Genomic DNA, 24,042 nt, shown 5'->3' on the forward strand with positions numbered 1-24,042 from the left:
GTTTCAATAAAAGAGGAAGCGTCCGGGAAACTCTCGCTGCGGAGTCAGAACATTGGACGACAACAAGCAGGGCAGAGTTTTGCATACTCCATATTGAGAAAATTCCACACGACAACAGGGTCATGTCTGAGTTGTGGTGGTGTGGACTAGATGGCGCCATCGCTCAAGCGGTGATGGTGAATATGAGAGTGCTCAAAAAAATACTTAGCTGTGCCGTCTCCGGACGGAAAGTCAAGGGTGTTCAATGTTCAAATTTTGATAGAGAGCTTAACCGTGTTCAAAAAATAGGAAAATGAAACAGAAGTATACAATGTGTAGTATTATCGCGTGAAACAAAATGAGGCAATAACATAGTCTACGGTTTTTGCCGATAGGCTAGTAGGCTTCACTAGGCAATGTGAATGGTCACAGAATTGGTGATCTTTTTAAACCAACAAATTGAGACAGTGTTCTCATATAAACACACCTGACTTACAAAAAGACAGGTGTTGACATGCCCATAAAGGTATCTTTTCAAGATGTGACGTGCCATCTTGGCGGAGGGAACGGCAGTTTTAAGGAGGAACAGGCCTGGCACGAAAGCTCAGGATTTTTACAACTGGCCTGATGAATCTTTTGAAGAGATGGACAGTACGCTGGCAGTTCAACAGTATATTCAACAAAATATAAGAACAGATTGTTCCAACATTGACAAAATACTAGAGCCCCCTGAAGGTCAAGATGAAGGTGTGTGGAAGTATGAACATCTTCGTATTCCAGCATCGGATATTTAACCACCATGATAACCCCTTTGGAACGATGTCCTTGAAAGTAACCGCTATATGAGGATATCGACCGTCCCTCACGTGAGTGTTAGGTACGCCCCTCTCTCACAATAGCAGATACCATTTAGATCCTGGTCTTCAACCACCAATTGATAAAGAGCACGTCACATATTGAAAAGATACCTTTATGGGCATGTCAACACCTGTCTTTTTGTAAGTCAGGTGTGTTTATATGAGAACACTGTCTCAATTTGTTGGTTTAAAAAGATCACCAATTCTCTGACCATTCACATTGCCTAGTGAAGCCTACTAACCTATCGGCAAAAACCGTAGACTACGTTATTGCCTCATTTTGTTTCACGCGACAATACTACACATTGTATACTTCTGTTTCATTTTCCTATTTTTTGAACACGGTTGAGCTCTCTATCAATAATTGAACATTGAACACCCTTGACTTTCCGTCCAGAGACGGCACAGCTAAGTATTTTTTGGAGCACTCTCATATTCACCATCACCGCTTGAGCGATAGCGCCATCTAGTCCACACCACCACAACTCTTTCTGTTCCACTTTTGGACTACCTGGGATAAGTCCACCGTTGGACCAAGAAGGCAGCAATCGGTTTACTAGAAGCGCCATTAAGGATTTCACCCTCCCTTTTTCACAGGGTCATGTCTGCGTCTCTATATTCAAGACAATTTCTGCGTATTTCTTATTGAAGATTATGGGCTCTATTTATGAAGCAGTGAGAAGACAATTTTCTGCAAAATCTCTAGAAACTTACGTTTTTCACTGCTTTGGGCCATTTATCAGTTCACGCCAATTACTGCTACAATGACAGATCTTCTGGGGACGGTGGCTTAACTGTATTTGTGAAGACTGGCGCTACCAATATGATCCCCATTGCTTGTAATGAGGCCTCAACGCTGCGGGGTTGCGTAGACAGTCACCACGCATGCGCATTTGACAGTCACCTGTCTCTGGCAATGTTAGGATGCTGGAAACACAGGAGAGGACACCACTGTAGAGACAGAGACACCACTGGGCAGCACCAGACCGGTAAGCAGTGGTGCCGTCCTGGTGGATGGTGGCATCTGACAGGTATCAGCAACAATCAGATCCTCATTCTTTCATCTGAGGAACATACAGCAGCCAGAACCCAGCACTGACCAGAAGTTATCCATGCATTTGTATCATCACGCCTGGACTACTGCCATGCTCTCTACGTGGGTCTCCCAGCAAAAGAATTGCACCGCTTACAGATGGCACAACACACAGCTGCCAGGCTACTAACCAACCAGCCCTGTTCCTGGCACATAACACCCATCCTCCACTCCCTCCAGTATCCGGATGATAGACAGTGTCTAGTTAGACAGACACCATATGTTAGACAGACATTAGGTCGACAGGGTCAAAGTGTAGACATGAAAATGGTCAACATAAAAAAACGACAGGTGTTTTTTTTTTCTTTTATTTGACATGTTTTTGGACTTTTTCATACCTTCTCTATCCATGACAGCACAGAGTTGGTCATAAATCTTGTGGCGAGCGACGCGAGCCCCGTGAGGAACGCCTTTCTACAACTGGGGGTTCCCAGATGACAAAACTATCCACACAAACCCCCCAAAATAATAATAAAAAAAATATAAAAAATGGTGTCTACCTTTTTCATGTCGACCATTTTCACGGCGACCATTTTCACCGTCGACCATTTTCACCGTCGACCTTTTGACTGCCTAACTAGACACTGTCTATCTATTATACCACACGCACTCCCTCCACTGCCTGCCTGTAAGATGGCGAATCGTTTTCAAGATTGGCGTGCCGACTTTAACAGCCCTACATAACCAGGGTCCAAGGTACCCGACGCAGCTTCTGTTCCCTTACTGTAATGCTCACTTACTGCGATCTGTAGATGGAGGGCTATTAGCAGTACCTAGAATCTTCCAGAATTCATCTGGGAGCCGAGGATTTAGCCATCCGGCTCTGACACTGTGGAACTCATTTCCCCGCACAGTTCCAAAGGACCCCACGCTAGAATCCTTCAAAAACAAACTCAAAACCTGTCACTCACGCGTTTCACTAATGTCCCTTTAGTAAAAAAAAAAAAAAAATGGACCAAAAAATACTACCCAAATACTTTGATTTTTGTTAAGCTTATTTTGTTTCTTGTAGTTTTTAAATGCAAATGTAAAGCACTTTGGGGCCGATTCATTTGTTTTACCCTGTGGCTACCACTAGGGGGTGCAAAATATAGCAATTCAATTGGTGCTCCGTTTAGACGCAGGTGGCTGCGGGGATGACATTTCTTCTGAAGGTACGAGAAGAATGTGCACTAAGTCAGCACTTTGGGCATCCGAGTGGAAGTTTGGATGCCCGAAGCAGGACATTAGACGGTTTTAGCCGTTTTACGCTGTTAAACCCTGTTTGGGCGCGACATGTGCAATGGGCATGTGCGCCCAAACAACTGAATTCTGCGTAATCCCGTGCCCAACAACCACCTGTGCTCTGCGTAACCCTGCGCCCAACAACCACCTGTGCTCTGCGTAACCCTGCGCCCAACAACCACCTGTTCTCTGCGTAACCCCGTGCCTAACAACCACCTGTGCTCTGCGTAATCTTGCGCCTAACAACCACCTGTGCTCTGCGTAACCCTGCGCCTAACAACCACCTGTATTCTGTGTAACCCCGTGCCTAACAACCACCTGTGCTCTGCGTAACCCTGCGCCTAACAACCACCTGTATTCTGTGTAACCCCGTGCCTAACAACCACCTGTGCTCTGCGTAACCCCGTGCCTAACAACCACCTGTGCTCTGCGTTTCCCCGCGCCTAACAACCACCTGTGCTCTGCGTGACCCCACGCCTAACAACCACCTGTGCTCTGCGTAACTCCACGCCTAACAACCACCTGTGCTCTGCGTATCCCCGCGCCTAACAACCACCTGTGCTCTGCGTGACCCCACGCCTAACAACCACCTGTGTTCTGTGTAACCCTGCGCATAACAACCACCTGTGCTCTGCGTAACCCTGTGCCTAACACTTGTCACCAGTAATGCTGGAACAGATGGGCAGAACGGTTAGTGGAATGGTTAGCACTGCTACCCCAAAGCACTGAGGTATTGGGTTCAATTCCCACAAGATCCTATGTGTGTGGAGTTTGTCGTACAACCAGCCAAAAACATACTGGCAGGATAACTGGACTGGACAGAGAAAGTGACATGTGCGCACCCGTCCATGTGATAATGAATATAGGGGTCTATTTACTAAGCCACGGAGGGAGATAAAGTGCCAGCCAATCAGTTCCTGTCTGTCATTTTTTTTTTTAAAACAGCCTGTAACATGGCAGTTAAGAGCTGACTGGCTGATACCTTATCTCTCTCCAAGGGGTAAATGTAATAGGGTCCGAGTTGGCAAAGTACATGACAGCCGCTTTAAAAAGATGGGCATTCAGGCACCTCTGGCAACTCTGACCTATTATTTAGCCCCAAGGCTAAGTACATAGACCCCAGATAGTGTGGCAGGGACTGATGAGAGCGGCTGGAATACTCTCTGCGATGTGCTGCAGAATGTTATAAGTAACTTAATAAAAATAAAGTACATCTTGAGCGATAAACTTCACCATCTCATTCCAATTGGCCAATGGTGGCGGCAGTAATATATTTTTAGGGGGGGGGGGGGGGGATGTTTCTTGTTTTAGCATTGAAAATGATGACAAAGAGCAAAGGAGTTTGTTACGCATTATTACCTGTATCAGGATTAGCTTTATTTTCTGAGGCGCCACAGAGTGTGGGCTGCGCCGTACCGGGTGAGGGGGGGTGGGGGGGGGGTTACGGATCACAGTTCCATTAATAAAAATATAAAACTGCAACAACAACAAAAAAGTTGGAAAAACTAAATAAGAATATACAATATTTCCACTACTTCTCTCTTCATGGATAATCACAGTGATAAACAGTAACTTTTCTCCGCAATGTATGAATATTTTATCACCAGGGCAGCCCAGCTATACTCAGCTACGCTGATAAAAGCACCTGTCTGTGCGTTGGGGCGGCCTTACTGTAGTTGTAGATATAGGGGGCTGATGCAGACAGGCCGTGTTCAGCTTACCTCAGACCTGTGCGTACGCAGGGATGCGCCTGTTTTGCAGATCTCTTGCACTAGGGATACGTATTGCTGGTACAAGTGTGTGGAGATAGTGATGACCGCTGTGCCACCAGTGCAGACGGTCATATAAAGGGCAGGGCAGGAAGAGACACCCGTTCTCACCCTTCTACAAGTCTGGCTATGTTTATGTACAGTGTAGTACTACAGGCTCAGGTAACTGCCCTCGGGAGGAATCACATAAACCATGTACCAGCCCCAGCTGAGGGATTATCCCATCAGCAGTTATAATAAGGCACATTCTCTCCCCTGCCTGGCACTAACTGTACCGGCCCATGAGGGGCAAATGCCCTCCTGCTCCCTGGTCTAGACTGTTCATAGGCCTAGATTTGGCTATCATTGACAGGGCTGTGCTATGCTATGTTATATTGAATGTAAAAGTGTTACTAAACTGTGGTCAGGGGTTAACAGATGCAGGAGGCGGACCATCACTTCTGTATCGCTCAGGGCCCAATGTGATCTTATCCCACCACTGGGCCTGTCCCCTGTAAGTAATGACAGAACAGGTTCCCCTGTAACACACCGCCGGGATCTCTTACCTATGCCCAGATGCACCTGGTATGAAGTGACGGGCCTGGAAATCCTACAGACAAGTCTATATCTGTGCTGCCCCCTCCTCACTCCCACAATTCCTCCAGCTATCAGAGAGTAGCACAAGCTGAGCTGTAACACTGCCAATGACAATACACAATCAGAGGGGAGGGAGTGGGTGCTATAGCCAGGGCGTGAGTGTGGAAAGCCTTAACCCCGTCACTGCCCACAACGTTACACAATGCCAGGCGTTGGCGAGGGTAGAGCCTATTAACCCCTTACACAGCCAATACAAATACACTCAAACAATAGGGTACACACGCCAAATATCAATATCTCACGTTCTGCGCATGTATGTGAACTTATACACACACACACACAATAACTATGGCCCTCATTCCGAGTTGTTCGCTCGCAAGCTGCTTTTAGCAGCTTTGCACACGCTAAGCCGCCGCCTACTGGGAGTGAATCTTAGCTTATCAAAATTGCGAACGAAAGATTAGCAGAATTGCGAATAGACACTTCTTAGCAGTTTCTGAGTAGCTCCAGACTTACTCGGCAACTGCGATCAGTTCAGTCAGTTTCGTTCCTGGTTTGACGTCACAAACACACCCAGCGTTCGCCCAGACACTCCTCCGTTTCTCCAGCCACTCCCGCGTTTTTCCCAGGAACGGCAGCGTTTTTTCGCACACACCCATAAAATGGCCAGTTTCCGCTCAGAAACACCCACTTCCTGTCAATCACATTACGATCACCAGAACGAAGAAAAAACCTTGTAATGCCGTGAGTAAAATACCTAACTGCATAGCAAATTTACTTGGCGCAGTCGCACTGCGGACATTGCGCATGCGCATCAGCGACTAATCGCTCCGTTGCGAGAAAAATATAACGAACGAACAACTCGGAATGACCCCCTATATTATATATACCACTCATGACCACCCACTGAAATTACCTCTCTATGCATCCAAATTTGTTCTGTGCCCCAGGCGCTAAGCATCGAACGCGTGCACAGACTTAAAACATTCGCCGCTGGCATCAGACATCGATGATGCATCCACCTTTCAATGAGGCCCTACTCAGAACACTGCCCAGTGTAAGTATGGGGCCTATTTACCAAGAAGAAGAAGCTGCTCCCGCACGATTAACGCCCGTTTTCAATATCGCTGCAGTTGAACACACAATATCAGCGACACCCCCTGCGTTCAGCCGAGTAACTCGGAAGGCTGGAGAACCCACTTTCAACGCTGCTCGTACCCTCTGGAGGTGAAAAATAAGTGATATTAAGCCCAGGGCCGGTGCTATGGTGTTCGGCGCCCCCCTGCAAACTATAAATTTGCGCCCTCCCTCTCATACCGTAGTTAATAAAATGAGAGCGTGCGTCGGAGGCCGCAAAAAAGGATTATGGTTTCCCACGGGGTGTGACCACACAACAGTACCCCCCAATTCAAATTATGTCACACAGTAGCACAATCATATTCACATTTTACCGCACATAGAGTGAGACGAAATTCACATTATACCGCACACAGAGTGAGACGAAATTCACATTATAGCACACACAGAATGAGCCGAAATTCACATTATAGCACACAGAATGAGCCGAAATTCACATTATAGCACACAGAATGAGCCGAAATTCACATTATAGCACACAGAATGAGCCGAAATTCACATTATAGCACACAGAATGAGCCGAAATTCACATTATAGCACACAGAATGAGCCGAAATTCACATTATAGCACACAGAATGAGCCGAAATTCACATTATAGCACACGGTAGGACCCGAAATTCACATTATAGCACACAGAATGAGCCAAAATTCACAGTATACCACACGGTATGAGACGAAATTCAAATAATAGCACATAGAATGAGCCGAAATTCACATTATAGCACACAGAATGAGCCAAAATTCACAGTATACCACACGGTATGAGACGAAATTCAAATAATAGCACATAGAATGAGCCGAAATTCACATTATAGCACACAGAATGAGCCGAAATTCACATTATAGCACACAGAATGAGCCGAAATTCACATTATAGCACACAGAATGAGCCGAAATTCACATTATAGCACACAGAATGAGCCGAAATTCACATTATAGCACACAGAATGAGCCGAAATTCACATTATAGCACACGGTAGGACCCGAAATTCACATTATAGCACACAGAATGAGCCAAAATTCAAATGATGCCATATGGAGACAAAATTCAGGGAGAGTGACAGCAGGGACAGGGAGAGAGAAAGAGGGAAAGTGACAGCAGGGACATAGGGACAGGAAGAGGGAAAGTGACAGCAGGGACATAGGGAAAGGGAGCATGACAGAGAGAGGGATAGTAGGGGCATACAGTAGGGACTAGGGAGAGAGAAAGGCAGCAGGATAAGATTACCTATTTAGCAGCGGCGGTGCTGAGGATGCTGTGGTCTGCTGTGCAGTGGATGAGGAGGCTGTGGTCGGCACGGTGCGGAACTGCAGAGAAGGAGTGAGGGCGGCGGCGGTGTAGCAGAGGAGGAGGCAGAGGGCGGTGCAAGGAGGAGGAAGCTGTGGTTGGCGGCACTGCGGCTCCTATGACCACAGCGCCACTATTTCAAATCCGCCGTGGACCTGCAGCCAATCCGGAGGGGGCAGGATAAGATCAGTGGTGAGGAGCAGGAGGGGACAGGATGGGAGCAGGAGGGGGCAGGATGGGAGCAGTGGTGCGCAGCAGGAGGGGGCAAGATGGGAGTAGTGGTGCGGAGCAGGATGGGAGCAGTGGTGTAGAGCGGGGGGGGGACAGGATAGGAGCAGTGGTGCGGAACAGGGGGGGGGGGGCAGGATGGTAGTGAAAGGTACTCGCTCTCGCTCGCTAAGTTAAACAAGAATGTCACCTGCTCCCCACAGCTCCCAGGTCCCGGCCGCCGTTGTTCCCTCTGTGGACAGTGGCAGCAGCCTCACACAGGAGCCGCGGCGCTAAGACAGATAGCCAGAGCAAGTGTGATTAGAGCTCCCGTCATGTCCTGCTCCTCCGTCTCCTCACAAGTCCCATCAACAGAGCAGCTCTCCTGTGCTCCAGGAGCCTCATACCGGGGAGTCGACAGGAGAAGCGTGGAGACACTACATGGCACACGAACGAGACGTGACCGGGCGCCTCGAGTGCGCATTAATCGGCAGCATGGGGGGACACATTAACCGGCGGCAAGCTTGTGAGTGGGGGGGTGCCATGATGCCTATGGTCTGCACACTGCTATTAGTAAAATAAAAACAAAAAACTTTCATACATATATTACACATACATTATAAATAATTATACATACATTACATATACGTTATACATAATTATACATACCGTCCACAGGAGGGGACGGGTGCAGTGCGGTGCTGAACAATTAATTAAGAGGTGGGGAGGAGAGGGGAGGGAGACTGTGACCTCACCAGAGAAAAGAGCCGTGTGGACCGGTGAAGAAGAGCCGCTTCTCGTTGCCGGAGACGCAATGAGAAGAGGGAGTAAGGTAGCCGACGCCAGGACGCTACAGTGTGACAAGCGCACAGCAGCAGGGATGCAGAGCAGGGACAGCGCCTCTCCAGCCCAGTGCTCCGTGCTTTGCATCCCTTCGCTGAGCGTGTTATGCCGGGCCTGGTGACAGGAGGGGCAGGTCAGGGACGGGAGGAGACCACCTTTCTCCTTGTAGCCCATGGCTAGCAGCAGCGCAACGTTATTAGTCCTGCTGACTGAGCCATTGGTTGAGGGCCCCCAAGTGCTGTGGGCCCCCATGCATTGCACTGGCTGCTGCAGCGAAAGTTCCACCTCTGCCATCTACCGTTAATGCCTGCAGACAGGCCCGGCGCTACCTGCTCAGCAAAGAGATGCAAAGCAAGTAGGCGCCTGATAGGAGAGGCGCCTTCCTGCTCTGCATCCCTGTGCTGCGCTGCCCTGAGCCTGGCCTGACCCCCTGCTGCTGCCGCCTGCAAATGCAGAATGCAACGGCACCAGGAGCCAATGTTCTGGTATCTGGGATAGAAAGGTCAGGAGGAAAAAGTATAGCAGTTAGATGGCACCGCCGGGCCCTGGAAGGGGGCTTTGGTCCTCGATGTGTGACAGTAGGACCCTTATAGAGCATATTAGCAAATGCAGGTGAAAGATGACTATTATCATCTATCATGTCATCATCCATCTGTGTACTAACAGGCCACAGCAAAACCAGATATGATTCAACTATTTAGCCCAATTGGCAAACTGAGCCGAGTTTAGACAAGTGGCTGTATCAGCCGATGTGTGACATTGTAACGTACATCTATACAGATTCTTCCCTCACTCTGCTTATGTTTACCAGTAACTGGTAAATACTGCATGAGTAAGGGATTGTAAGCGCTTGCAGCTTGATACCAACTTGTGGTGGAGGCGTCCTGCACCCTGTTCTCTGCATTATAAGCAGACTTTATACAGTAGGGATTTATTGATTTATACGAAGTTTGTTGTTTATACCACCTGGATGCTGGATAGGCCGAAAATAGAGGCGTTCATTCATCATGCAGTGAGTTTAGACATCAACTTGTTTATAGGGCGGAATCGGAGTTGTATGATAATCCTGCTGCAACTGCAACCCCATACTCAGGAAAAGTGCTAAAATGCTAGTTTAAGTTTCCCCCACATGTACAAGCGTGAAATGGACTGTGTAATACGTGAAACACGTACTTTACTTATCTGAGCACTGTGCAGATCCCTCAGCTGGCCCATGCACTCCCCCAGGCTGCAGAAGTGAAACTTATACACACACAAACACAAATACATACATATACACATACATACACACATATACATATATACAGACAGTACATACACACACTTTCTCTGACGTCCTAAGTGGATGCTGGGGACTCCGTCAGGACCATGGGGAATAGCGGCTCCGCAGGAGACAGGGCACAAAAATAAAGCTTTAGGATCAGGTGGTGTGCACTGGCTCCTCCCCCTATGACCCTCCTCCAAGCCTCAGTTAGGTTTTTGTGCCCGTCCGAGCAGGGTGCAATCTAGGTGGCTCTCTTAAGGAGCTGCTTAGAAAAAGTTTTTAGGTTTTTTATGTTCAGTGAGTCCTGCTGGCAACAGGCTCACTGCATCGAGGGACTTAGGGGAGAGAAGTTCAACTCACCTGCGTGCAGGATGGATTGGCTTCTTAGGCTACTGGACACCATTAGCTCCAGAGGGAGTCGGAACACAGGTCTCACCCTGGGGTTCGTCCCGGAGCCGCGCCGCCGACCCCCCTTGCAGATGCTGAAGATTGAAGGTCCAGAAACCGGCGGCAGAAGGCTTTTCAGTCTTCATGAAGGTAGCGCACAGCACTGCAGCTGTGCGCCATTGTTGTCACACACTTCACACCATAGGTCACGGAGGGTGCAGGGCGCTGCTGGGGGCGCCCTGGGCAGCAATGTATAATACCTTTTATGGCTAAAAAATACATCACATATAGCCCTTGAGGCTATATGGATGTATTAAACCCATGCCAGATATCTCAAACTCCGGGAGAAAAGCCCGCCGGAATAGGGGGCGGGGCTTATTCTCCTCAGCACACAGCGCCATTTTCCTGCTCAGCTCCGCTGTGAGGAAGGCTCCCAGGACTCTCCCCTGCACTGCACTACAGAAACAGGGTAAAAAAACAGAGAGGGGGGGCACTTTTTTTGGCGATATTTTATATATTTAAGCTGCTATAAGGATACAACACTTATATAAGGTTGTTCCCATATATATTATAGCGCTTGGGTGTGTGCTGGCAAACTCTCCCTCTGTCTCCCCAAAGGGCTAGTGGGGTCCTGTCTTCGATAAGAGCATTCCCTGTGTGTCTGCTGTGTGTCGGTACGTGTGTGTCGACATGTATGAGGACGATGTTGGTGTGGAGGCAGAGCAATTGCCGATAATGGTGATGTCACCCCCCAGGGAGTCGACACCGGAATGGATGGCTTTGTTTATGGAATTACGTGATAATGTCAGCACATTACAAAAATCAGTTGACGACATGAGACGGCCGGAAAACCAGTTGGTACCTGCCCAGGCGTCTCAGACACCGTCAGGGGCTGTAAAACGCCCTTTACCTCAGTCGGTCGACACAGACCCAGACACGGACACTGAATCTAGTGTCGACGGTGAAGAAACAAACGTATTTTCAAGTAGGGCCACACGTTATATGATCACGGCAATGAAGGAGGCTTTGCATATCTCTGATACTGCAAGTACCACAAAAAGGGGTATTATGTGGGGGGTGAAAAAACTACCTGTAGTTTTTCCTGAATCAGAGGAATTGAATGATGTATGTGATGAAGCGTGGGTTAACCCAGATAGAAAAGTGCTAATTTAAAAAAAGTTATTGGCATTATACCCTTTCCCGCCAGAGGTTAGGGCGCGCTGGGAAACACCCCCTAGGGTGGATAAGGCGCTCACACGCTTATCAAAACAAGTGGCGTTACCGTCTCCTGATACGGCCGCCCTCAAGGATCCAGCTGATAGGAGGCTGGAAACTACCCTAAAAAGTATATACACACATACTGGTGTTATACTGCGACCAGCCATCGCCTCAGCCTGGATGTGCAGTGCTGGGGTGGTCTGGTCGGATTCCCTGACTGAAAATATTGATACCCTGGATAGGGACAGTATTTTATTGACTATAGAGCAATTAAAGGATGCTTTTCTTTATATGCGAGATGCTCAGAGGGATATTTGCACTCTGGCATCGAGAGTAAATGCGATGTCCATATCTGCCAGAAGAAGTTTATGGACGCGACAGTGGTCAGGTGATGCGGATTCTAAACGACATATGGAAGTATTGCCGTATAAAGGGGAGGAATTATTTGGCGTCGGTCTATCGGATCTGGTGGCCACGGCAACTGCCGGAAAATCCACCTTTTTTACCTCAGACCCCCTCCCAACAGAAAAAGACACCGTCTTTTCAGCCGCAGTCCTTTCGGTCCTATAAGAACAAGCGGGCAAAAGGACAGTCATATCTGCCCCGGGGCAGAGGAAGGGGTAAGAGAGGACAGCAAGCAGCCCCTGCCCAGGAACAGAAGCCCTCCCAGGGTTCTGCAAAGCCCTCAGCATGACGCTGGGGCTTTACAAGCGGACTCAGGAGCGGTGGGGGGTCGACTCAAGAATTTCAGCGCACAGTGGGCTTGCTCACAGGTGGACCCCTGGATCCTGCAGGTAGTATCTCAGGGTTACAGGTTGGAATTCGAGAAGTCTCCCCCTCGCCGGTTCCTAAAGTCTGCTTTGCCAACGTCTCCCTCAGACAGGGCGACGGTATTGGAAGCCATTCACAAGCTGTTTTCTCAGCAGGTGATAGTCAAGGTACCCCTCCTACAACAAGGAAAAGGGTATTACTCCACGCTATTTGTGGTACCGAAGCCGGACGGCTCGGTAAGACCTATTCTAAATCTGAAATCTTTGAACCTGTACATACAGAAATTCAAATTCAAGATGGAGTCACTCAGAGCAGTGATAGCGAACCAGGAAGAAGGGGACTTTATGGTGTCCCTGGACATAAAGGATGCTTACCTGCATGTCCCAATTTGCCCTTCACATCAAGGGTACCTCAGGTTCGTGGTGCAAAACTGTCATTATCAGTTTCAGACGCTGCCGTTTGGATTGTCCACGGCACCTCGGGTCTTTACCAAGGTAATGGCCGAAATGATGATTCTTCTTCGAAGAAGAGGCGTATTAATTATCCCTTACTTGGACGATCTCCTGATAAGGGCAAGGTCCAGAGAACAGCTGGAGGACGGAGTAGCACTAACCCAATTAGTGCTGCAACAACACGGGTGGATTCTGAATTTTCCAAAATCTCAGTTGACACCGACAACACGTCTGCTGTTCCTGGGAATGATTCTGGACACGGTTCAGAAAAAGGTGTTTCTTCCGGAGGAGAAAGCCAAGGAGTTATCCAAACTTGTCAGGAACCTCCTAAAACCAGGAAAAGTGTCTGTGCATCAATGCACAAGAGTCCTGGGAAAGATGGTGGCTTCTTACGAAGCGATTCCATTCGGCAGATTCCACGCACGAACTTTTCAGTGGGATCTGTTGGACAAATGGTCCGGATCGCATCTGCAGATGCACCAGCGGATAACCTTATCACCACGGACAAGGGTGTCTCTTCTGTGGTGGTTGCAGAGTGCTCATCTGTTAGAGGGCCGCAGATTCGGCATACAGGACTGGGTCCTGGTGACCACGGATGCCAGTCTGAGAGGCTGGGGAGCGGTCACACAGGGAAGAAACTTCCAGGGAGTATGGTCAAGCCTGGAGATGTCTTTTCACATAAATATACTGGAGCTAAGAGCGATTTACAATGCTCTAAGTCTGGCAAAACCCCTGCTTCAGGGTCAGCCGGTGTTGATCCAGTCGGACAACATCACGGCAGTCGCCCACGTAAACAGACAGGGCGGCACAAGAAGCAGGACAGCAATGGCAGAAGCTGCAAGGATTCTTCGCTGGGCGGAAGATCATGTGATAGCACTGTCAGCAGTGTTCATTCCGGGAGTGGACAACTGGGAAGCAGACTTCCTCAGCAGACACGATCTACACCCGGGAGAGTGGGGACTTCATCCAGAAGTCTTCCACATGATTGTGAACCGTTGGGAAAAACCAAAGGTGGATATGATGGCGTCCCGCCTCAACAAAAAACTGGACAGGTATTGCGCCAGGTCAAGAGACCCTCAGGCAATAGCTGTGGACGCTCTGGTAACACCGTGGGTGTTCCAGTCAGTGTATGTGTTCCCTCCTCTGCCTCTCATACCAAAAGTACTGAGAATTATACGGCAAAGGGGAGTAAGAACGATACTCGTGGCTCCGGATTGGCCAAGAAGAACTTGGTACCCGGAACTTCAAGAGATGCTCACGGAGGATCCGTGGCCTCTACCTCTAAGACGGGACCTGCTTCAGCAGGGACCGTGTCTATTCCAAGACTTACCGCGGCTGCGTTTGACGGCATGGCGGTTGAACGCCGAATTCTAAGGGAAAAAGGCATTCCGGAAGAGGTCATTCCTACACTGGTAAAAGCCAGGAAGGAGGTGACTGCACAACATTATCACCGCATTTGGAGAAAATATGTTGCGTGGTGTGAGGCCAGGAAGGCCCCCACGGAGGAATTTCAACTGGGTCGATTCCTACATTTCCTGCAAACAGGATTGTCTATGGGCCTCAAATTGGGGTCCATTAAGGTTCAAATTTCGTCCCTGTCGATTTTCTTCCAGAAAGAATTGGCTTCAGTTCCTGAAGTCCAGACTTTTGTAAAAGGAGTACTACATATACAGCCCCCGTTTGTGCCCCCAGTGGCACCGTGGGATCTTAATGTAGTTTTGGATTTTCTCAAATCCCATTGGTTTGAGCCACTCAAATCGGTGGAGTTGAAATATCTTACATGGAAAGTAACCATGCTACTGGCCCTGGCTTCAGCCAGGAGAGTATCAGAATTAGCGGCTTTATCATATAAGAGCCCATATCTGATTTTCCATTCGGACAGGGCAGAACTGCGGACGCGTCCTCATTTTCTGCCTAAGGTGGTGTCAGCGTTTCACCTGAACCAGCCTATTGTGGTGCCTGCGGCTACTAACGATTTGGAGGATTCCAAGTTGTTGGACGTGGTCCGGGCATTGAAAATATATATTTCAAGAACGGCTGGAGTCAGAAAGTCTGACTCGCTGTTTATATTGTATGCACCCAACAAGCTGGGTGCTCCTGCTTCTAAGCAGACGATTGCTCGTTGGATTTGTAGCACAATTCAACTTGCACATTCTGTGGCAGGCTTGCCACAACCAAAATCTGTCAAGGCCCATTCCACAAGGAAAGTGGGCTCATCCTGGGCGGCTGCCCGGGGGGTCTCGGCATTACAACTCTGCCGAGCAGCTACGTGGTCGGGGGAGAACACGTTTGTAAAATTCTACAAATTTGATACCCTGGCTAAAGAGGACCTGGAGTTCTCTCATTCGGTGCTGCAGAGTCATCCGCACTCTCCCGCCCGTTTGGGAGCTTTGGTATAATCCCCATGGTCCTGACGGAGTCCCCAGCATCCACTTAGGACGTCAGAGAAAATAAGATTTTACTTACCGATAAATCTATTTCTCGTAGTCCGTAGTGGATGCTGGGCGCCCATCCCAAGTGCGGATTGTCTGCAATACTTGTACATAGTTATTGTTACAAAAAAATCGGGTTGTTATTGTTGTGAGCCGTCTGTTCAGAGGCTCCTACGTTTGTCATACTGTTAACTGGGTTCAGATCACAAGTTGTACGGTGTGATTGGTGTGGCTGGTATGAGTCTTACCCGGGATTCAATATCCTTCCTTATTGTGTACGCTCGTCCGGGCACAGTATCCTAACTGAGGCTTGGAGGAGGGTCATAGGGGGAGGAGCCAGTGCACACCACCTGATCCTAAAGCTTTATTTTTGTGCCCTGTCTCCTGCGGAGCCGCTATTCCCCATGGTCCTGACGGAGTCCCCAGCATCCACTACGGACTACGAGAAATAGATTTATCGGTAAGTAAAATCTTATTTTCTCTCACCTTTTTTCCATCCACTTACAGACAGTATCACAGGCTGGTTGGAGGGAAGGGATCTGCCTCAGCTTGGGGATCCCGTTTAGCCCCGCCCCTTTTCGTTCGTGTAACCCCGCCCCCTTTAGTCAGTGTAGCTCCGCCCAGACGGATCCGCAGGAGCTTGGGCACACTACAAAGACTTAAACTGGGTGTGAACTGGCTCCTCCCTCTATGCCCCTCCTCCAGACCTCAGTTAGAAAACTGTGCCCAGGAGAGACGGACATTTCGAGGAAAGAATTTATAATTTAAACACGGTGAGTGTTATACCAGCTCCCACCACGAACATACCGCAAGACATGGCATTCAACAGAATACCAGCCCACAGTATGAAAAATATACAGCCACATGCTGAGAGAATATGTAACACAACCTGTGAGTCAACACAACCAATAATAAAAAACCACATGCCATGGCATGAACAACGTCAGCGATAGCCTGACAGAGAAGGAACACCACAAAGTGCAACCAACCTCAATAATCTGCAGATACAGTACGCACTGGGACGGGCGCCCAGCATCCTCTACGGACTAGGAGAAAAGGATTTACCGGTAGGTACTAAAATCCTATTTTCTCTTACGTCCTAGAGGATGCTGGGGACTCCGTAAGGACCATGGGGTTTATACCAAAGCTCCAGAACGGGCGGGAGAGTGCGGACGACTCTGCAGCACCGAATGAGCAAACATGAGGTCCCCATAAGCCAGGTTATCAAACTTGTAGAACATAGCAAAGGTGTTTGAAACCCCCACCAAGTAACTGCTCGGCAAAGTTAACCCGCTGAGACTCCTCGGGCGTCCTTCCAAGAAGAGCCCATCTTCCTAGTAGAATGGGTCTCCCCCTTCTTCAGTAACGGCAATCCAGCCGTAGCACTAGGACACCGAATCGTATCACAGATCCAGCGTGTAACAGACCGCAGAGACGCAGGCGCCCCAAGCACGCTGGGAGCATACCGGACAAACAGAGCCTCTGTTTCCCCAAACTGAGCCCAATTGGCGGCATAACTCTTCAAAACCCTGACTACATCGAGAGACTTTGAATCAGTCACTGCTGAAATTTCACATACTCAGCCTCCCCCATTTATCACGTCTGTTTTTCCATAAGGAGGAACAGGTAAGGATCAACCTCACTGATGATCTTGATAACACCGAAAACCCTCTTCGGCAGAACTACTCTCCGAGTTCTCCCTTCTATCCACTTGGAAGATCAAACAGGGGCTCTTGTGAGACCAAGCTGCTACTTCCTACAACCGCCTTGCGGTCGCCCAGAATGTACCAACATGACCACTCTCTAAGAGAGAAATTTTAACACAACCTTTAATAAAAGGTTCCAATCAGTGACACACAAGCAACGCAACACCACGTCAAGATCCCACTGTGCCAATGGGGCACAAATGGAGGCCGGACGTGCAGTACTCCTTTTACGAAAGACTGAACTTCCAGAAAGGTGGCCAATTCTTTATTTTTTTTAAAGAAAATTTATAATGCCAAAACTGCCCTGAAACAGAGCCTAACATTAGGCCTGCATCCACGCCTGCTTGCAAGGAATGGAGAAAAACGACTCAGCTGAAAGTCTTCCGTAGGAACCTTCGTAGATTCACACCAAGACACATAGTTACACCAAATGCGGTGGCAAGGCTTTGCCGTAACTTATTTTCTAGCCTGAGGAAGTGTGGAACCGACCTCACTGGGAATACCCATTCGGACTAGGACATGTCATTCAACCGCCACGCCGTCAAACGCAGCCGCTGTAATTCCTGATACACGCCCGGATCTTGCTGTAACAGTTCCTCCCGTAGAGGAAGAGGCCAGGGATCTTCTATGAATAAATCTTGAAGAACTGGATACCAAGCCCTCCTTGGCTATACCGGAACAATGAGGATCGCCGGAACCTCTGTTCTTCTTACGGTTATCTCCTTCAGCAGAGTGAACGCGGAGGGGACACCTAGACCTACTGAAAACACCCAAGGTGTCACGAAGGCATCTACTGCTATAGCTTGAGTGTCCCTTGACCTGGAACCATATTCCGGAGGTCCCTCGTTGAGGTGAAACGCCAACATGCCCAATTGAGGCACACCTCAAAGACTTGCCACTTCTGTGAGACTTCTTGATGACGACAGTATGTCTCCCGGATGGAGAGCGCGTCTGCAGGGGAAATCCATTTCTCCATCGGTCATGTCCGGAACGAAGACTGCTAATATAACGTCTTCCAGTCTTTCCACCCAGCGGAAACTATTTCAGCTTCTGCCAGTGCCGCTTTGCTCCTTATTCCGCCCTAGCGGCTTACTTATGCCACTGCTGTCAAGACGTCTGACAGAGTTAACACGGGCAGGTCACGAAGAATATGTTAGTTAAAAATAGCTCTTAATTCAAGAAACTTATTGTATACAAGCTTCGCAGCTTGACCTTTTCCTCTGGAAATACTTCCCAAGCAAGGACTGTTCCCCAGCCTCGAATATCAGCATATATGGACACTAGGATCTAATCCTGGCTCCCGAACCGTCGTCCTCTAGGAGGTGAGAACTGAGCAGACCCCCCAGGAGCGATATCCTGGCAATTAGAAATAAAACCCGGACCACATTCCCAACAGGTCCCGTGAAAACCACTCTGGCATTTGACCTGTACACCGAAAAGGCCTCTTAGGCCGCATCCAAAGTCTTCATCAACGGAACATATTGATGGATTGGCACTGTAAATCTGATCCAATTCCGGATCCTCAGACCTCTGTCCACAGGAAACCACCGAACCGCAACCGTTCAGTATCTACCCTGATACTACCTCCGACATCTGCGCCGTTGGGAACAATAGCCCTTCCCTGTGTTGAAGCACAGTCAGAGAGAAACAACGATTTCTTTACCTCGCCTCAATCAGGCGAACATCTCAGTACAGAATAACAATGGTTCTTACTTTTTTTATAACCGGGACCGGAGGACGAGGCCCTGAACCTGACGCCCTCTGGTATGGCATCGCGTACTACCTCCCCTTCCAGAGGGAAATAGCAATATCCATTAGAAAATTTAGTGAGGGGAAACATCTGTAACTCCAGAATGTTCCCCTCTGAATTCTATAAGTAACTCACCGGTCCTAGTCCATTCCTGGACTAACTGAAAATAGTAACTGAGTCCTCACCGGAGCGGGGTCCCGTCATATAGACACTGCGACATGTGGTGAATGTGGTAGAAACAGACACGACATCCTCTTCTCCGAACCTAACAAGGCTGCAGAACGCTTACCTTTTCACCGTCCCCAGGGTGTATAGAAAAGGGAAAAAGAACTGTATCGAACCGATTAAAATGACTGGATCCCATAAAGGAATGCGTCAACAACCGTTGTGGGGGACTCTAACTCCCAACACTAGACTTACCAGCAGGATCCACCGAGATTGACTGAACTGAAGCATCCCCCCAAACAGCGGTACACCGTCCCAGGTAAAAAACTCCAGTAACTCTCGGAGTCAGCCTCAACAATCCCCTGGCCAAACTACCTGTATACGCACTGCAGCCGCCGCAATGTTATAGAGAAGAACCAACATAAGGAAACTCCCCTCTCTCTTCAGGGTAAATCTATCTGAAGTCTTACCGAATACAAACACTCCCTCATGTGCATGTAACGCAAATAAGCTCACAGTATAGAAATAAAATATCACTTAGCTTCCTGTGTACGATCCTTTGAGACAAGGCCCCGTGTCGACCAGGAGTTACTTTCACAGTATTCTATCCGCGTCAGGAAAAGAATAAACCTTCGGACTCCTTGTGAGGATCTGAGACCAACTCGTCCCGGCCGACCTAGAGCTTCATCAACAGAGCAACCAGCACATGAGAAGGAATACTATTACTACAGTCGACATTAGAAATCATAATGTAATACACAAATACACACGTATCCCATATATATATATATATATAACATACATATAAGTGGATTGTCCCGAACCGTAGGGTCTTTAGTGACAGTATTGTGTACTGTATGTATATGAATGTGTGATGACATGCCCCAATTGTGGATCAGACAGGAAACCGTATGGTCGACACTAGAAACCCTAGTATTTGTCAACAAACCGGGAATAGTAACCAGGTAAAAATAACCATCTGGCGACCCTGAGAGGTCCGAGTGGAAAATACCTATATAAACTTTCTAAGACTCTTCCACACCTACTACCATATCAGTGCTTGAGCTACATGCCCAAGGAACCGTACCATACATATACATACAAATATATATATATATTGACATAAGGCAGTTACAGCATGTTAAGTTACTCTCAGTAAAAAACAGTTGGTGCCGACAGGGTCACCCGCCTACAACTGTGTCACCCAAATAGGTTTCCCTTTAGACAAGCAACCACTACCAACCTGCTGACACTGCATAAACTGCATCGAGGACCAATAGGCGTCAATGATGCCGACAGCGATCCCCTTTAGTGACAGATTATGGAATCCTGTCGACATATGTCGACTAAAAAGCTATAGTGGGCATTCTGACCAGGGAAACACAGGGTACATGCTATACTCCCATTTAACCAACCAAGTGTTATAATCTAAACACTGTGCCCCCCCCCCCCCCCCCCCACGATTGAACAATGGCGGGGACATGGAGGAAAATGGCGCTGAAAGAGTTGTGAGGGTGAAGCCCCGCCCCTTCTCTGCGCTTCAGCCCGCTAAAAATATACCTTTCTTTTCTCCAGCGGGGAACCCTATACAGTGTTTACACACTGTATATAAGGTCCACACCGTTAAAACAGTGTTCATCATGCTGCCCAGGGCGCCCCCCTTGCGCCCTGCACCCTTGAGAGCCTTCGGCGCGGGAGTAAGTGGCGCGCAGCGCTGCTTCATGCTGGCCGGGGATGGGACACGGACTACCCCTATATCTATTGTCTACACCCTGAACAAGTGTATATCATGCTGCCCAGGGTCCCCCCCCCCTGCGCCCTGCACCCTTATGAGCCGTTGGCGCGGGAGTCACTGGCGCGTATGATGCGCTATGCTGGCGGGGGTATGGGACACGGTGCCGAGGCACCGAGAAAGCTTTTAATGCCAGCCTTGTGAAAAGATCAGTAACTTGCTGCCCAGAGCGCTCCCCCCCCAGCGCCCTGCACCCTGTGAGTGCCGTAGTGTGGGAGCATGGAGCACAGCGCTACCGCTGCGCTTACCTCTGTTACCGAAGTCTTCTGCCGTCACTGAAGTCTTCTGTTCTTCACATACTCACCCAGCTTCTTTCTTCTGTCTTCTGTGAGGGGGGTGACGGCGCGGCTCCGGGAACATGCAGCTAGGCGCACCAAGTGATCGAACCCTCTGGAGCTAATGGTGTCCAGTAGCCTAAGAAGCAGAGCCCTTAACTAAGAAGAAGTAGGTCTGACTTCTCTCCCCTCAGTCCCACGAAGCAGGGAGACTGTAGCCAGCAGGTCTCCCTGAAAATAAAAAACCTAACAAAGTCTTTTTCCAGAGAATCTCAGTAGAGCTCCCCTAGTGTGTGTCCAGTCACTCCTGGGCACAGTTTTCTAACTGAGGTCTGGAGGAGGGGCATAGAGGGAGGAGCCAGTTCACACCCAGTTTAAGTCTTTGTAGTGTGCCCAAGCTCCTGCGGATCAGTCTATACCCCATGGTCCTTTGGAGTCCCCAGCATCCTCTAGGACGTAAGAGAAACCATGTTTGATCTAGTCCCTGGAACGCGTGTGCCAGAGCGGAGGATCACATGACTGTGCTCCAATGCACCCAACCAGAAATTCCAGCTCAAAACCTTGTTTCCCCCTGAGGAATATCCCGTAGTCTAACGCTGCACACAAAAGCATTAAGGGACAGATGTATTAAGGATGGAGAAGTGATAAGTGCAAGGTGATAACGCACCAGCCAATCAGCTCCAATTTGTAAATTGACAGTTATGAGCTGATTGGCTGGTGCGTCACCTTGCACTTATCACTGGTTTATCACTTCTCCAGGCTTAATACATCTGCCTCACAGCCTGTAACATGACAGCTAGGAGCTGATTGGCTGGTGCCTTGCACTTATCACTCATTGCACCACCTACCCTAACCCCTCACATCGTTTCTCAGGAACTGCAGGACAATCTGTGCAGCATCTGTAAGTGCCCCCCTCCTCCCCAGATATCTAGCGTCAATGCTTCTAATACCTCCGAAAGTTACTCCACGGACTAAGAACCTGTGGTTGATTGAGAGGTCTTATGCAGGCACCACGTCCACAAATACCCCCATTACAAATCTACTGCCCTTTATGGAGCCTTAGTGCTGGTGGGATACAGTCGGTGAGGCACACATTTCCATACTATGAAAATGTACAGAGCAGCTGATTGGTTGCCATGGGCAACTTCTCCACTAGCTCACTTCTCCACTTGTATCACTGCTTAGTACATGTCCCCCTTAGTGCTGGTGGGATACAGTCGATGAGGCACACATTTCCATACTATCCCACTGCCTGACAGCGAACATTTATTCACCGACTTCAGGCAGACGTTCCAGTGACATCAGCGGGATGCGTCAGGATTCCGGCAGTCGGAATCCATACAGTCAGAAAACCAGCAGATCCTGTAGGTAAGTACAGAGGTTAGGGGTAGGCACTAGGGTGTTTGGTAAAAATACTGCGATTTATCGGGATAACGCTGAAGGTAATCTGACTGCCAGGATTTTGTACCCAGCCTGCATCAGCACTGGCGTATTAAAGTAGCACCCGTATAATTAGCAACTAACCTTTAATCACAGACTTTACGGTCGGATTATAAACCTGGGTGTGTGAAGATAAAACATTCAGACATGTATGATCTGGCAGTAACTTTTCTAGACTACAATTCACAAAGCATTATAGAGAATGGTTCACATATCATTCCCTTATAATACACAAGGAATGTTAATCTGTGTATACGCGCCTGTATGTAAAAGCTGCAAAAACAGTGGTAAGGCCAAACACATTCCGTGCTAGAAATTATTAGAGGTGTAGAAAGTCTCTCCCCACATCTGTGATCCGTATAAAGCCTTCCACTTCAACCCCGCACTTATATAATCACAGGGTATGAGGTCGGGACCACTAGGATTTCATCCCCAACCCTATCACAGACCACCATGGCGAGTCCAAATCTGTACAGAATCTAAATGCATAGTAAAAGAGAACGCCGAATTGTCTGTTAGATGGGGCTAATCCCATCATCCTCGTTAGCAACCAATAAATGTCACCATTTTATTTAGGAGATGTGCCCGTTACAGTACAGGCCGTAGGGGGGGGTGCTGGCTGGACCCAGAAGTAAGACTCCTGGACTAGTCCTGGCTGAGGCGGATTATCGTGAAAATATGACATTAAGTGCAATGATCTCTAGATCTTGTTTATAAGAACTGGCGCAAGTGCGCTGGAATAGTGCCGCAACCTAGCACGAGATTTCGTTTTCGCAACTGTTGGCATGCGATTGGTTAAAATCCCTATGTTGTACTTACTGAAGCCACGGACCAGCGCTTACAAATGTCCCCCCGCTCTACCTGCAGGGCAGCATGGATGGTGTAATGGTTAGAATTACTGCCTCACAGCACTGAGGTCATGGGTTCAATTCCCACCAAGGTCCTAACTGTGTGGAGTTTGTATATTCTCCCCGTACTTGCGTGGGTTTCCTCCAGGTACCCCGCTTTCCTACCACAATCCAAAAATATACAGGTAGGTTAATTGGCTCCCAACAAAAATTAACCCTCGCGTGAATGTGTCTGTGTGTACATGTGGTAGGGAATATAGATTGTAAGCTCCACTGGGGCAGGGACTGAGATGAATGGACAAATATTCTCTGTAAAGCGCTGCGGAATATGCGTGCGCTATATAAATAACTGGTAATAAATAAATCACGTTACACCAGCCGACAAGGGCTACTTACTGGCAGGATACAGAAGGCAGGGGCTGGGTTTGGACGGCTTGTCTAGTGCCTGGAGCTGAAAAAACAATGACTGTAAATAATGACAAAGCGTATCCTTGAATGGAGACTGTGTATTCAGCACTGATATTTGTTATCTATATCACATGCAAAGTTTATACGAGTTTATACACCA

The 24,042-nt window shown here is 48.5% G+C and overlaps 1 protein-coding gene and 1 pseudogene across 1 annotated transcript in view; both read right to left on the reverse strand.

Annotated features, from left to right (window-relative positions):
* LOC134910678 (epoxide hydrolase 1-like) overlaps nucleotides 1-5,582 on the reverse strand; it is a 71,093-nt gene extending 65,511 nt beyond the window's left edge. Inside the window, exon 1 of the mRNA XM_063918986.1 lies at nucleotides 5,468-5,582. The gene's annotated coding sequence lies outside the window, so the exon portion shown is untranslated. The remainder of the gene's footprint in view (nucleotides 1-5,467) is intronic.
* An 11,468-nt stretch (nucleotides 5,583-17,050) lies between these two features.
* On the reverse strand, nucleotides 17,051-17,147 carry LOC134913614 (U8 small nucleolar RNA; annotated as a pseudogene).
* Nucleotides 17,148-24,042: the final 6,895 nt, after the last annotated feature.

This window comes from Pseudophryne corroboree, chromosome 4, assembly GCF_028390025.1.
Source record: "Pseudophryne corroboree isolate aPseCor3 chromosome 4, aPseCor3.hap2, whole genome shotgun sequence".
NCBI lineage: Eukaryota > Metazoa > Chordata > Amphibia > Anura > Myobatrachidae > Pseudophryne > Pseudophryne corroboree.